We start from the raw sequence: 12,516 nt of genomic DNA on the forward strand, positions 1-12,516 counted from the left end.
AAGTAAAACTACCATTGTCCATTTTTGTCGTATCCGGGGAGTACATCCAGACCCGGATATATACATTAAAGGTCAATGGATACCATGTGCAAAGAAGCTAAATTTTTAGGTTTGATATTTGATTGTAGGCTTACATGGGTTTCTCACTTAAAAGCATTAAAAGCTAAATGTGTTGAAGCTCTGAATATCTTAAAAGTATTGTCCCATACATCGTGGGGGCAGACCGCAATACTATTTTAAAATTATACAAGGCCTTGATTTTTTCCAAAATTAGTCATGGTTGTGAGGTATATTCTTCAGCCACCCCAAGCCGGTTAAAAATATTAGACTCGATACATCATGCAGGCATTAGATTGTCTACTGGAGCTTTTAAAACCTCGCCTATCCCAAGTCTCCTTGTTGATGCTGGAGAGTTACCTCTAGACCTTTACCGAATGTCTTCCATTCTTCGGTATTGGTTTAGATTGCAAAGACTCCCTAACTCTCTAGCCTTTCAGACTGCAAGCCTTGTAAGACACGCATCATACTTTGAGTTGCACCCAAAATCTCCTCAACCTTATGGCTTTCGGGTGAAACGATTATTAAATAGTCTGGATGTAATTAGAAATAAGGTACTTCCATTCAAGGTATCATCAACGCCTCCATGGAAGTTGCCAGAGTTATCTTTTTGTAAATATTTTATTGGATATAAGAAGAATATGTCAGACCTAGAAGCTAGGTCTCTTTTTAATGAACATGTTAAAGAACATAGAGGATCAACTTTTATCTATACTGATGGCTCCAAATCTGATGCTGGCGTTGGATTTGGAGTACATAGTAATGGTTTTAATTGTAGAGGTGCACTTCCTCTGACCGCTTCCATATTTACTGCCGAACTGTATGGCATATTAACTGCTATTGAGAAAATAGCTTTGGAGAAGGAGGGTAATTTTACAATTTTTAGTGATGCAAGGAGTGTCCTTCAAGCTATGGAAGTTTTTAATTCTAATAACCCTCTAGTTTTAAAGATTTTAGAATGGCTTTTCATTATTGGATGGAGAGTTATAACAGTTCAATTTTGTTGGGTTCCAGCACATGTAGGTGTGTCCGGGAATGAGAAGGCAGATTCACTGGCTAAGGAGGCTGCATCCGAGTTGCTACCAAGAAGGTATCCCATTCCCTGTGATGATTTCTTACCTGACATCAAGAAATTGGTTTGCAATAAATGGCAACAGCAATGGGATAGTCAAGATGGCAATAAAATGCGAGAGATAACAAATGACATATCTCCTTGGAGGTATAATATGATGCCCCGAAAATGGGAGACTTCTCTTTGTCGTCTCCGTATTGGTCACACTCGGTTGACACACGAGTTTCTGCTGAAGGGCCAACACCAACCGTATTGTGACGACTGATTAGTACCTCTAACAGTAAGGCATTTGTTGACCGAATGCCCCAATTATAACAACTTAAGGAATAGATATTTGTTTGAGGCTCGAGGTGAGGGTGGCAGGTTCATCCTTGCCAAGATTCTTGGAAATGATGTGTCCTACCATGCAAGTGGCATTTTTAGATTTATTTTAGAAGCAGGTCTTCTGAAAAATATTTAACTTTTATGACATTCAACTTTTATGATTTTAATTGAATACTCTTTTATTTTTTATTTTATCTTATTTTTTATTTTTGTATACATAAATTAAATGTTACCGGCGTCAATGACCTCAGATGTCAGGATGTCTGAAAACTTTAAATCAATCAATTTTAGGCCAGGGAGCGGCAGAAGAGAGGGCCTCTACAGCACCAATCTGCTTTTCTCCATCAGAAGCCACCATGATGGAGGAAATAGCGAAGGACCTCGTGAACGTCTCCTCGTGGCTGGATTGGTGGGCCTCCACCCTAGTGGGCGTCCAGGCCTCGTACGACCTCACGGTTCCAGAGAATCAGGTCTTACTCAAGTAGCTTATTAGCTCGGGAGGTAAGGCCCTGAAGTTTCTGTCTTACCAGTCCCTAGCGCAGGCCACCAACTGGGTCCTACAGAGGAGGGACACGGTCCTCAACAAGATTACTAGACGGCTTCCTGACAGAGAAGCGAGGTCCCTGAGAAGCTTAACCCTGTGGGACGACTCGATTTTCCCCCTGAAGGCAGCTGAGGAGTCAATTGAAAGGGTCAGGAAACTCAAGGATCCGGGTGATTCCAGATCCCCTCCAGTGAAGAGACCTGCACACAGAAGGTCTACCTCCGATGTTCCTCTCCCTCCTCGGGCTTCACCTAGCCAGCCTAGGAGAGACACCCCTACTACGGCCTAGTCACAGTCCTCTCAGCCCTCCCTTAGGGGAGCAGCCTCAGCTCAATCCTCCTATAGGCCTTCCTACGCAGCGTCCAGAAGAGGGCATTCAGGCCGCGTCTCTAGGAGATAGGGAGGGAGGCCCCCTACTCCTGCCGAAGCCTCAGGTGGGGGGATGCCTCAAACACTCTTGGCAAGCATGGAAAGACCACGGAGCAAACCCGTGGACCGTGGCAGTCCTGAAGGAAGGGTACAGGTTACCCTTCCTAGCGGACCCCCCCCCCCCCCTCTGATGCCAGATCAGCGGGCAGAGTGGCTGGCCCCCAAGGACCCCTTGAAAAAGACAGCCCTGCAGGAGGAAGTCTCAGCGATGCTGGCGAAAGGAGCGATAGAACCAGTCAAGGATCCAGGTCCGGGTTTCTACAGCAGGCTTTTCCTGGTGGAGAAAGCGACAGGGGGCTGGAGACCGGTCATAGACCTCTCAGCCCTCAACAAGTTCGTGTGCAAGACTGACTTCAAGGTGGACACTCCGAAGTCAGTCTTAGCGTCCTTGAGGGAAGGGGACTTCATGATGTCAGTAGATCTCAAGGGTGCCTACTTCCAAATTCTAGTTCACCCCTCCAGCAGGAAGTACCTAAGGGTAAAATGGGGTACCCAAACGTTGCAGTTCAAGATCCTCTGCTTCGGGCTGTCCACAGCCCCTCAGGTCTTCATGAGAGTCTTCACGACGGTCTCAGCCTGGGCACACGAACAGGGCATTCGCCTGATTCGGTACCTGGACGACTGGTTGTTACGTTCAGCCTCAGAGGAAGTACTGAGGGAGCAAGGCACGAAGCTTCTGTGGTTCTGCAACGTCCTGGGTATCATCATCAACCTGAAGAAGTCCCAGTTGATACCTTCCACCAGGATGACCTACCTCGGAATGGTCCTGGACTCCCGGTTGGCGAGAGCCTTCCCCTCCGGGGAGAGACTAGACAACTTAGACTAGGTCCTCCGTCCCTTCCTGTCGGGCCAGCCCAGGAGAGCGAAGGACTGGCAGAGGCTGATAGGCCACCTTGTGTCATTAGAGAAACTGGTCCCCCAGGGCAGGCTGAAGCTCAGGGAGGTCCAGTGGAATCTGAAGGAGAGCTGGAACCAGAGGGACTCCCCCCACAAGGTGATTCCGGTTTTCCCCGAGACGAAGGAGGTCCTAGAGTGGTGGTGCGGCAGGTCGAACACCCTCAAGGGAATGCCCTTCGCAGCCGACCCTCCGGAGATGCTCCTGTTCACGGACACATCAAAGGAGGGGTGCGGTGCCCATCTCCTCGGAAGGTCAGCAAGAGGGAGCTGGACGGACGAAGAGAAGGCCCAGCACATAAACATGCTAGAGATGCGGGCAGTGCGAAGGGCGTACCTGGAGTTCGTCCATCTACTCCGGGGGAACACCGTGGCTCTGATGTGCGACAACGCCACGGTGGTGGGCTACATAAAGAAACAAGGAGGACTAAAATCGAAGGAGTTGTGCGTCCTCACGTTGGAACTTCTGGAATGGGCCGAAGTAGAACAGATCAGAATCTCAGCAAGGTTCATTCCGGGAAAAAGGAACGTCCTAGCCGACGGCCTCAGCAGTGGGATCCGAATGGTCCCTGCACCCAGAAGTAGCCAAAACCATTATTCAAAAATGGGGATCGCCAGTGATGGACCTCTTTGCAACGAGGTTGAACGCACAGCTCCCCGTGTTTTGTTCTCCTGTGCCAGACCCAAGAGCGGCGTTCAAGGACGCCTTCCAGCACCCTTGGGACAACCTCGACGTTTACGCCTTCCCCCCCTTCAGGATGCTCAGACAGGTGCTCAACAGAGTAAGGAGGGCAGACAACCTGTGGATGACTTTGGTAGTGCCCTGGTGGCCGGAGAGAGAATGGTTCGTGGATCTAAAAGAACTGGCACAACTTCCACCTTGGCCCCTTCCGGACAGGCTAGACCTTCTCCAGCAACCACATTTTTAAAGGTTCCACGAGAACTCTCGGTCCCTCCGCCTTCACGCATGGAGGATATCGAGCGTCTCCTGAGGAAAGAAGGCTATTCGTTGGGGACGGCAGCGAGGATGTCAGGCTTCCTGAGGCGATCATCGGCAGCGGTCTACCAGGCAAAGTGGGCGACCTTTACTAAATGGTGCGCCTCTAAGAACATCAAGCCCCTGAGGGCCTCCATCCCAGAGATAGCGGACTTCCTAGTTTATCTCAGGGACGTGGTCAACATGTCCATCCCGGCCATCAAGGGAGTACGAGCTGCTCTGGGCCAAGTCTTCCTCCTGAAGGGCATCGACCTGGGAACCTCCAGACATCTCTCGATGCTCATTAAGAGTTTCGAGCAATCGTGTCCCCTGCAAGCCGTTAGGGTGCCACAGTGGGACGTGGCCAGGGTCCTGAAGATGCTGTCAGAACCTCCCTTTGAACCCCTAAAGGACATCGTGGACAAGGATCTCACCCTCAAGACAGTTTTCCTATTGGCATTAGCTTCGGCTAAACGAGTGGGGGAGATCAATGGACTGTCCTACGAAGTCGCTCACTCGAAGGGTTGGCGGGAGGTTACCTTCAGGTTCGTGCCATCCTTCGTAGCGGAAGACCCAGAATCCGGCCGTGTGGGATCCCAGGTTTGAAGGGTTCTCAGTACCAGCAATCCCTCGCTCGGACAACTCCAGGGACTTGCGTCTGTGCCCTGTCAGTGCGGTAAGGAAATATTTAGAGAGGACAGCCAGACTTCGGCCCGAGATCAAAAGTCTTTTTGTTTCCACAGGCCTAGTGAAGAAGCCAGTCTCGAAGAACACTATCTCCTTCTGGCTGCGGCAGGTGATTATCAGGGCCTACAGTAAGGCAGGTATCCCCCTGCCGCGAAAACCCAGACCCCACGACATTAGGGGTCTTAGTACTACGTTAGCTTTCGAGAAGAATATGGCAGTGGGCCAGATCCTGAGAGCAGGCACCTGGGCTAACCAGTCTACCTTCACTACTCACTACTTGAAAGACTATTCGAGGAAATCCCTGGACAGGTTCTCGATAGGTACCATCATTTCTGCGCTCCAAACGGTTTAAAGATGTAGCCCCAATGATAACCGCGGGTAGTAAGCACAAGAGACACAGGTTCGTTTCGTAAACCCCCTTGTTCTTCCTCCCTCTATTTCCGCTTCAAATGGTCTCAGATAGGACCCTGAGCCGGCTACAAGTACCCCAACTTTGGAAGGACATGCCTCCTAGGATTTCTTGCAGAGGTGAGATACTTAGACACTAAGATGAGTTTTTTGTGTAGTTTCCTCTTTTCTCGCTTTTCTTTGGGGTGAACAGGACCTAGTCTCCTATCTAGGTCTTTGGATACAGTATATCTCAGCACGTTCTCAGAAGTTTAAAAGGCCACTCCCACCTCCTAAAGTATAAGTCTCCTAAGAAAGTAGTTCGAGGTAAGTACTCCATGTTGGAACAAATCACAAATTTTAAGTAATTTGTATTTTTGCTAACAGTACTTACCTTGAACTACTTTCGGGTAATGGCCCGCCCGGCCTTCCCCGAGTGCCTTCTGGAATTCTTAAGAGACCCAAGCTACCAAGAACTTACTGGAGGTCGAGACCTGAGCAAGCATGCTCTCTGACCCGGGGTTAGCCTGAGGGCGCGTATCACTCCGCCTGAGGTTATCCCTCATAGAAAACGGGTATAGGGTAAACTACACAAAAAACTGGTCGGATGGGAGGAGATCCCAGATACTCCTAAGAAAGTAGTTCAAGGTAAGTACTGTTAGGAAAAATACAAATTACTTGAAATTTGTGATATTATATCAAATGTTCATAATGAAATACTGTCATAAAACAATATTGTATAATTTAATGCAGTAAGGAAGACATTTGCAATATGAAACAGGACTATTTGTTGACTTTTGCAACTGGAAATAATAGGCATGCGAGTTAGGTAAAGCCTACCCTATGCCAAAATTCAACAAAATTTGACTTACAAACAGATTCTTGGACCTTATTAAGTTTGTAAGTTGAGAAATGTATTCTAAAAATATTGAGATTCATTGCTGGACTCTTATGGGAAGATCATATCATAAGGAAGTGACAGTTAGAATGTTCAGAAGTTTAAAAATACCTGTAGAATGAAATAGCTTAGTAAAGTGGAAGGGAGACAGTAGTTGTGAAGCTAGAAGAATGGAGAGATAGGAGGATGCTGAGTAGCAGAAAGGCCAGAATACCATAGGGAAAGTCACAAGAAAAAGCTGCGGGTGAGATTGGAATTCAGATAGGAATTGCACTAGGTAAGTGTGGGCTAGAGGGAACAATTTGTGTAGAATTTTTAATAATAGATGATCTCGATAACATTCATAGAAAACTGTGCTAAAAAAAATTGAGGCACTATTATGAAATGACAAACATGGCCAAAGTTATGCAAGCACATAGCTAGGACAAGGCCCCGAAGCAATTATATTAATCTCGGAGGAATCATTACTATATAACTTCGATTTCTGAGCAAAATGGTGTGTCCCAAATTGTCTGACTAAATGAAACCACTCATTTCCATTAAGCCTCCCCATCTTTTACTCTAGTGAGACTAATTTAAGACATACAGATATCTTTATGTCCCCTAAACATTTCATCATCACAAAACACACACAGCAGCAAAGAAATAGAGGATAGAGTACTGTATTTGGAATCTTGGCAACAAAGAGTTGTAGGATCATCTGAATCTGAGAAAACTTGTTCGTATTTTACATTACTCTTCTCAGGAACCAGGGGATGTTTTTATGGCTAATTGTTCCAACACAGAGTACTTACCTAGAACTACTTTCTTAGGAGTTACTGGTAACTCTTTCCCAACCGACCAGAATTTTGTGTAGTTTATCCTATTCCCATTTTCTATGGGTGACCTCAGGCGGAGTGATACGCGCCCTGAGGCGACCTTGGGTCGGAGAGCGTGCTAGCTCAGGTCGTGCTCCTCAGTAAGTTTCTGGTCGCGACGTGATTCACATCTCGCCGCGCTCTCTCTTACCCAGTGCGACCCTTTGTGTTCACCACGTGGTTCCTGTGCCCGTATCTTTACCCCTTTCCCTTGTGTCCCTGTGTCTCTTGGTGTGTTAGTGTTTCATTATGGAGCATCCCCGCCGTTGCCCTGGGCCTGTGGCCGGTAAGTCTTGTGGGGCTTTCCTTTCGAAGCCCGAGGTTGACCCACACTCGCGTTGTTTGTCATGTAGGGGCAAGGTATGCTCCCCTACCGCCACGTGCTCGGAGTCCGAATCTTAGGGCGAAATCCAGTGGGTCCTTTATGGGACTAAGAAGAAGAAGTCGGCCAAGGAATCGCCCAAGAAAGCTAACGCGTCTTCTGCTTTGGTGTCTCCAGATGCCTCGTCGGAACGTGGCTCCCTTCCATCTTCCCCTACCCAGAGTAGGGGACGAGGTAAGTCCGTTGCGGGGAAGCGGCCCATTGTCCTTCCCCAGGAGTCTGAATTACCTGTGGGGGAAGCTACTGATGTGATACAGGCATGTGTGGGGCCTGAGGGAGGTGGGGGAGTGTGTGTGGGAGACGAGGTCCTGGTGCCCGCAGGGGCCGTCTCTACCGAAGACCCTATGTGGAGGAAGTCAGGTACTACCTCTTCTCCCCCATCTTGGGTATGTGTTTCAGGTACTTCGGCCACCGGGGGGGATGCCGAGAAAGGCCATTCGTCGAATTCCGACCCCGCTGTTTAGGATCTCCCTAGAACACCCTGCAGGTCACCCTTCAGGCTAGAAGAGGAGTTTGACCATTGGATCGCCCTGAAGAACGTTCCTCGGTCCCCCCCCCCGGCGCCCTCGGTGATGCTCCCGCCCATCTTCCTGCAGCCTGCGGACCCAGAGATTCGTCATGGAGCCGCCGCGGTGCCCCCCCCCCGGAATTGGATGTCTCAGGTGGTTCGGCTGTATCCCTCTCCTCCTCGTCGTCTTCCTCGTCCGCAGATTCATCGTCATCGGAGGACGATACCAGGTCCTCGAGGAGGAAATGTGAGAGGTCCAGGAAAAAGAAGAAGTCCCGCTCCCGTTCAAGACAGAATAGGAAGGAGTCCAGGCCATCTAAGAAGAAGGCGAAGAGGAGTAAGTCGAAGGATTGGGTGAGTATCACGGTGCCCCGGAGCGAGCTGTTTAAGGTCACCACAGCCGCGGCCGCTTCCGGGTGGCTCCCTAGAGCCTCGTCCTCACCGTCTTGCCCCGCCTTCTCCTCCTACGGACCAGAACCTCACCGAGGGAGGCCTTTCCAAGCTCCCCGTGATGCGCCTAAGTTGACGAAGGCCTCCGCTGCCCCTACTCTGCGGAGGGAGGCGCTCCATCAGGTGGAAGGCGTAACGCCAGCCACGGGCTCCTTGGCTGACTTCATTAAGCTCCAAGGGTGCCCTACGGCCAGGGATATTCCCACAGATGCGAGGAAGCCCGCAGGGCAAGGTAATCCTATGACGGATACCTTCGCACGTGACATGGGCAGGGCCGTCCAACGTTACCCCCCCCCCCCCCCCCCCCCCCGTCACCGATGATACTCATGCGGAGGGACTGGTGACAGAGGCCCTGGTTGAGGGAGGAGAGTGCTCATCCGATGACATCTCCTCCTAACGGAAGGTGTTGGCCCTCATAAGGCGGCACCATCGGCTGGATGAACCCATGCCCACCACTGAACAGGCCTGGCTCTCCGGACTCAGCAGGCTGGTGGAGAACCCTATACAGTAAAAGCCCTCCTTAGCTCTACCCTTAGCTCCTGACGTAAAGCTGGGTATGGAGCATATTGACAAATTCTTGGAAGGCCTGGCGGACGCCCCTAGGAGTCAAAGTGCCTCGAAGCTGCTTCCAGGACTGAGGGCACAGAAGAGGTTTTACGTGCCGGAAGGTCGTCGAGGAGGACCCCGCGCAACAGAGACAGCCATCACCACGTTGAACCAGGGTGCCGCTGAAGACAGAGCATCCACGGCCCCTGTGTGTTTTTCCCCTTCGGAGATCTCCATGATGGAGGACATGGCCCAGGACTTAGTTTACGTGTCCTCCTGGTTGGACTGGTGGGCCTGCATGTTGGTTGGCTTTCAGTCCTCTCATGATTTGTCCCTACCAGAAAACCAAACCTTATTGAGAGAGCTGATTAGCTCAGGGGGCAAAGCCCTAAAATTCTTATCCTATCAATCCCTCTCCCAGGCTACCAATTGGGTCCTGAGGAAGAGAGACACTATTCTCAGAAAATTAGTGAGGAAACTCCCTGACCAGGAAGCAAGAAAATTGAGAAATTCCTCGATCTGGGACGAGGCAATCTTTCCCCTTAAGATAGTGGAAGAGACGATGGAACGGGTGAGGAAGATGAAGGACGTGGGAGACCATAGACCTCCCCCAATGAGGCGCCCACCTCACAGGAGACCCTCCGTGGACGCCCCCTCACCCTTCCCGTTCATCCCCGGCCCAACCTAGAGGAGAGCCCCCTTCGGTTCCCTGGCTGCAAACAACTCAGTAGAGGTACCACAGCACCCCAGTCTAACTTTAGACCGTCCTTCGGGAACTCAAGAAGAGGTCGGTCCGGCCGCCCCTCCAGAAGGAGATAGGAGGCTAGGCCCCCCTACTCCTACAGGAGCCTCAAGTAGGGGGATGCCTCAGACACTCTTGGCAAGCATGGCGGGATTACGGTGCGGATCCCTGGACGGTGACAATCCTGAGGGAAGGTTACAGACTACCCTTCTTAGCAGAACCTCCCCCGCTTATTCCAGCCCTTCAGGCGGAGTGGTTGATACCCAAGGACCCCTTGAAACGGGCAGCACTGCAGGAACAAGTGTCGTCCATGATCTCCAAGGGAGCGTTGGAACTAGTCGAAGAGCCTGGCCCGGGGTTCTACAGCAGGCTCTTCCTGGTGGAGAAGGCGACAGGGGGATGGAGGCCGGTAATAGACCTGTCGGCCCTCAACAAGTTTGTGGCGAAAACCAAGTTCAAGATGGACACTGCCAAGACAGTATTGGCCGCCTTGAAGGAAGGGGACTTCATGATATCCCTGGACCTCAAGGACGCCTACTTCCAAATCCCCGTCCATCCCTCCAGCAGGAAGTTTCTCAGGATAAAGTGGGATTCCCGAGTGCTACAATTCAAGATCCTTTGCTTCGGACTGTCGACGGCTCCTCAAGTGTTTACAAGAGTCTTCACGACGGTCTCCGTATGGGCACACGAGCAGGGCATCCGTCTGATCCAGTACCTAGACGATTGGTTGCTTCTTTCAGCCTCAAAGGAAGAATTGAAGGAACAGGGCGCGAAGTTACTTCGTCTCTGCGAGGAGTTGGGCATCACGGTCAACTTAGAGAAGTCCCAACTGATTCCCTCCACCAGGATGACCTACTTGGGGATGGTCCTGGACACCCGACTAGGGAGAGCCTTCCCCTCGTTGGAGAGATTGGAGAACCTAGAGCGAGTTCTGCAACCCTTTCTGTTGGACCAACCCAGGAGGGCCAAGGATTGGCAGAGGTTGCTGGGCCACCTAGTGTCCTTGGAAAGGTTAGTGCCACAAGGGAGACTCAAGCTTCGAGCGGTGCAGTGGAACCTGAAGGAACACTGGACCCAGGGGAGAAATCCCCAAAAACTGGTTCCGGTCCCCCCAGAAACGAAGGTAGTCTTGTAGTGGTGGCACGACAGGAGGAACACCGAGATGGGGATGCCCTTCGCACCCGACCCTCCAGAAGTCCTATTGTTTACGGATGCGTCGAAGGAAGGTTGGGGCGCTCACCTACTCGACCACTCGACAAAGGGAAAATGGTCGAGCGAAGAAGCAAAGCACCACATAAACGTGCTAGAGATGATGGCTGTGCTGAGGGCGAGTCAAGAATTTGTTCATCTCCTCCGGGGGAACACAGTGGCGTTGATGTGCGACAACGCCACAGTAGTAGCCTACGTAAAGAAGAAAGGAGGTCTAAAGTCGAAAGAACTATGCGCGTTATCGACAGAACTTCTAGAATGGGCGGCAGAAGAAGGGATCGAGTTCACAGCAAGGTTCATCCCGGGAAAGAGGAACGTCCTGGCGGACGGCCTCAGCAGAGTAGGCCAGGTAATAGGGTCAGAGGGGACTCTACACCCAAGGATAGCTCAGTCAGTCATACTGAAGTGGGGTTCCCCAGTAGTAGACCTTTTCGCCACACACCTGAACGCCCAACTCCCCGTGTTCTGTTCTCCAGTCCCAGATCCGTCAGCGGCGTTTGAGGAGGCCTTCCAACACCCTTGGGACGGCCTCGATGTGTACGCCTTCCCCCCCTTCGGAATGATACGACAAGTCCTCAACAGAGTAAGGACAACAGCCAACCTTCAGATGACTTTGGTCGCGCCTTGGTGACCGGAGAGGGAGTGGTTCGCAGACCTAAAAAAACTGGCCCTTCTTCCTCCTTGGCCGCTCCCGGACAGGCCAGACCTTCTTCGTCAGCCCCACTTCCAAAGGTTTCACGAAAACCCTCGGTCCCTCTGCCTTCACGCGTGGAGGTTATCGAGCGGCTTCTGAAGAAAGATGGATTCTCATCGAGGACCGCGACGAGGATGTCGGGTTACTTAAGGCGATCCTCTATCGCTGTCTACCAAGCGAAATGGGCAGTCTTCTCGAAATGGTGCGCTTCCCGGAATATCAAACCCTTGGGGGCCTCGATCCACGAGGTGGCGGACATCCTAGTGTATCTCAGGGACGATTTGGGCTCTTCCATTCCAGCAATAAAAGGATTGAGGGCAGCGTTAGGTCAAGTCTTCCTCCTGAAGGGCATTGACTTGGGAGCCTCCCAGCACATCTCGATGCTCATCAGGAGCTTTGAGCAGTCATGCCCCCCACAGGAGGTGAGGGTACCACAGTGGGACCTAGCCATAGTACTCAAAGCCCTATCAGAACCTCCCTTTGAGCCCCTCAAGGACATCCTGGATAAGGAGCTCACCCTCAAAACGGTCTTCCTCTTAGCCCTGGCTTCGGCGAAGAGGGTTAGTGAGTTGCACGGATTATCGTACGAGGTTTCACACTCAAAAGGGTGGGGTGAGGCCTCGTTTAGGTTCGTCCCTAACTTTGTGGCCAAAATGCAGAACCCAGCCTGTTGGGACCCTCGGTTCGAGGGCTTTTCGGTCCCAGCGATCCCTCGGTCGGACAACCCTAAAGACTTACTCTTATGCCCGGTCAGAGCAGTAAGAAAATACCTTGAAAGGACTTCCAGACTCCGAATGAGATCAAGAGTTTATTCGTCTCGACCGGTCGGGTGAAGAAACTAGTCTCCAAGAACTCAATCT

At 51.1% G+C, this 12,516-nt stretch overlaps 2 protein-coding genes across 2 annotated transcripts in view; one reads left to right on the top strand and one right to left on the bottom strand.

Moving 5' to 3' along the window:
* The window catches only part of LOC137656682 (zinc finger protein 91-like), a 430,152-nt gene that overhangs the window by 241,627 nt on the left and 176,009 nt on the right, over positions 1-12,516 (bottom strand). The window lies entirely within an intron of this gene.
* LOC137656680 (5'-AMP-activated protein kinase subunit beta-1-like) overlaps positions 1-12,516 on the top strand; it is a 108,212-nt gene that overhangs the window by 71,136 nt on the left and 24,560 nt on the right. The gene's annotated exons all lie outside the window — the stretch shown is intronic.

The sequence above is a fragment of the Palaemon carinicauda genome, chromosome 17 (assembly GCF_036898095.1).
Source record: "Palaemon carinicauda isolate YSFRI2023 chromosome 17, ASM3689809v2, whole genome shotgun sequence".
Classification (NCBI taxonomy): Eukaryota; Metazoa; Arthropoda; class Malacostraca; order Decapoda; family Palaemonidae; genus Palaemon; species Palaemon carinicauda.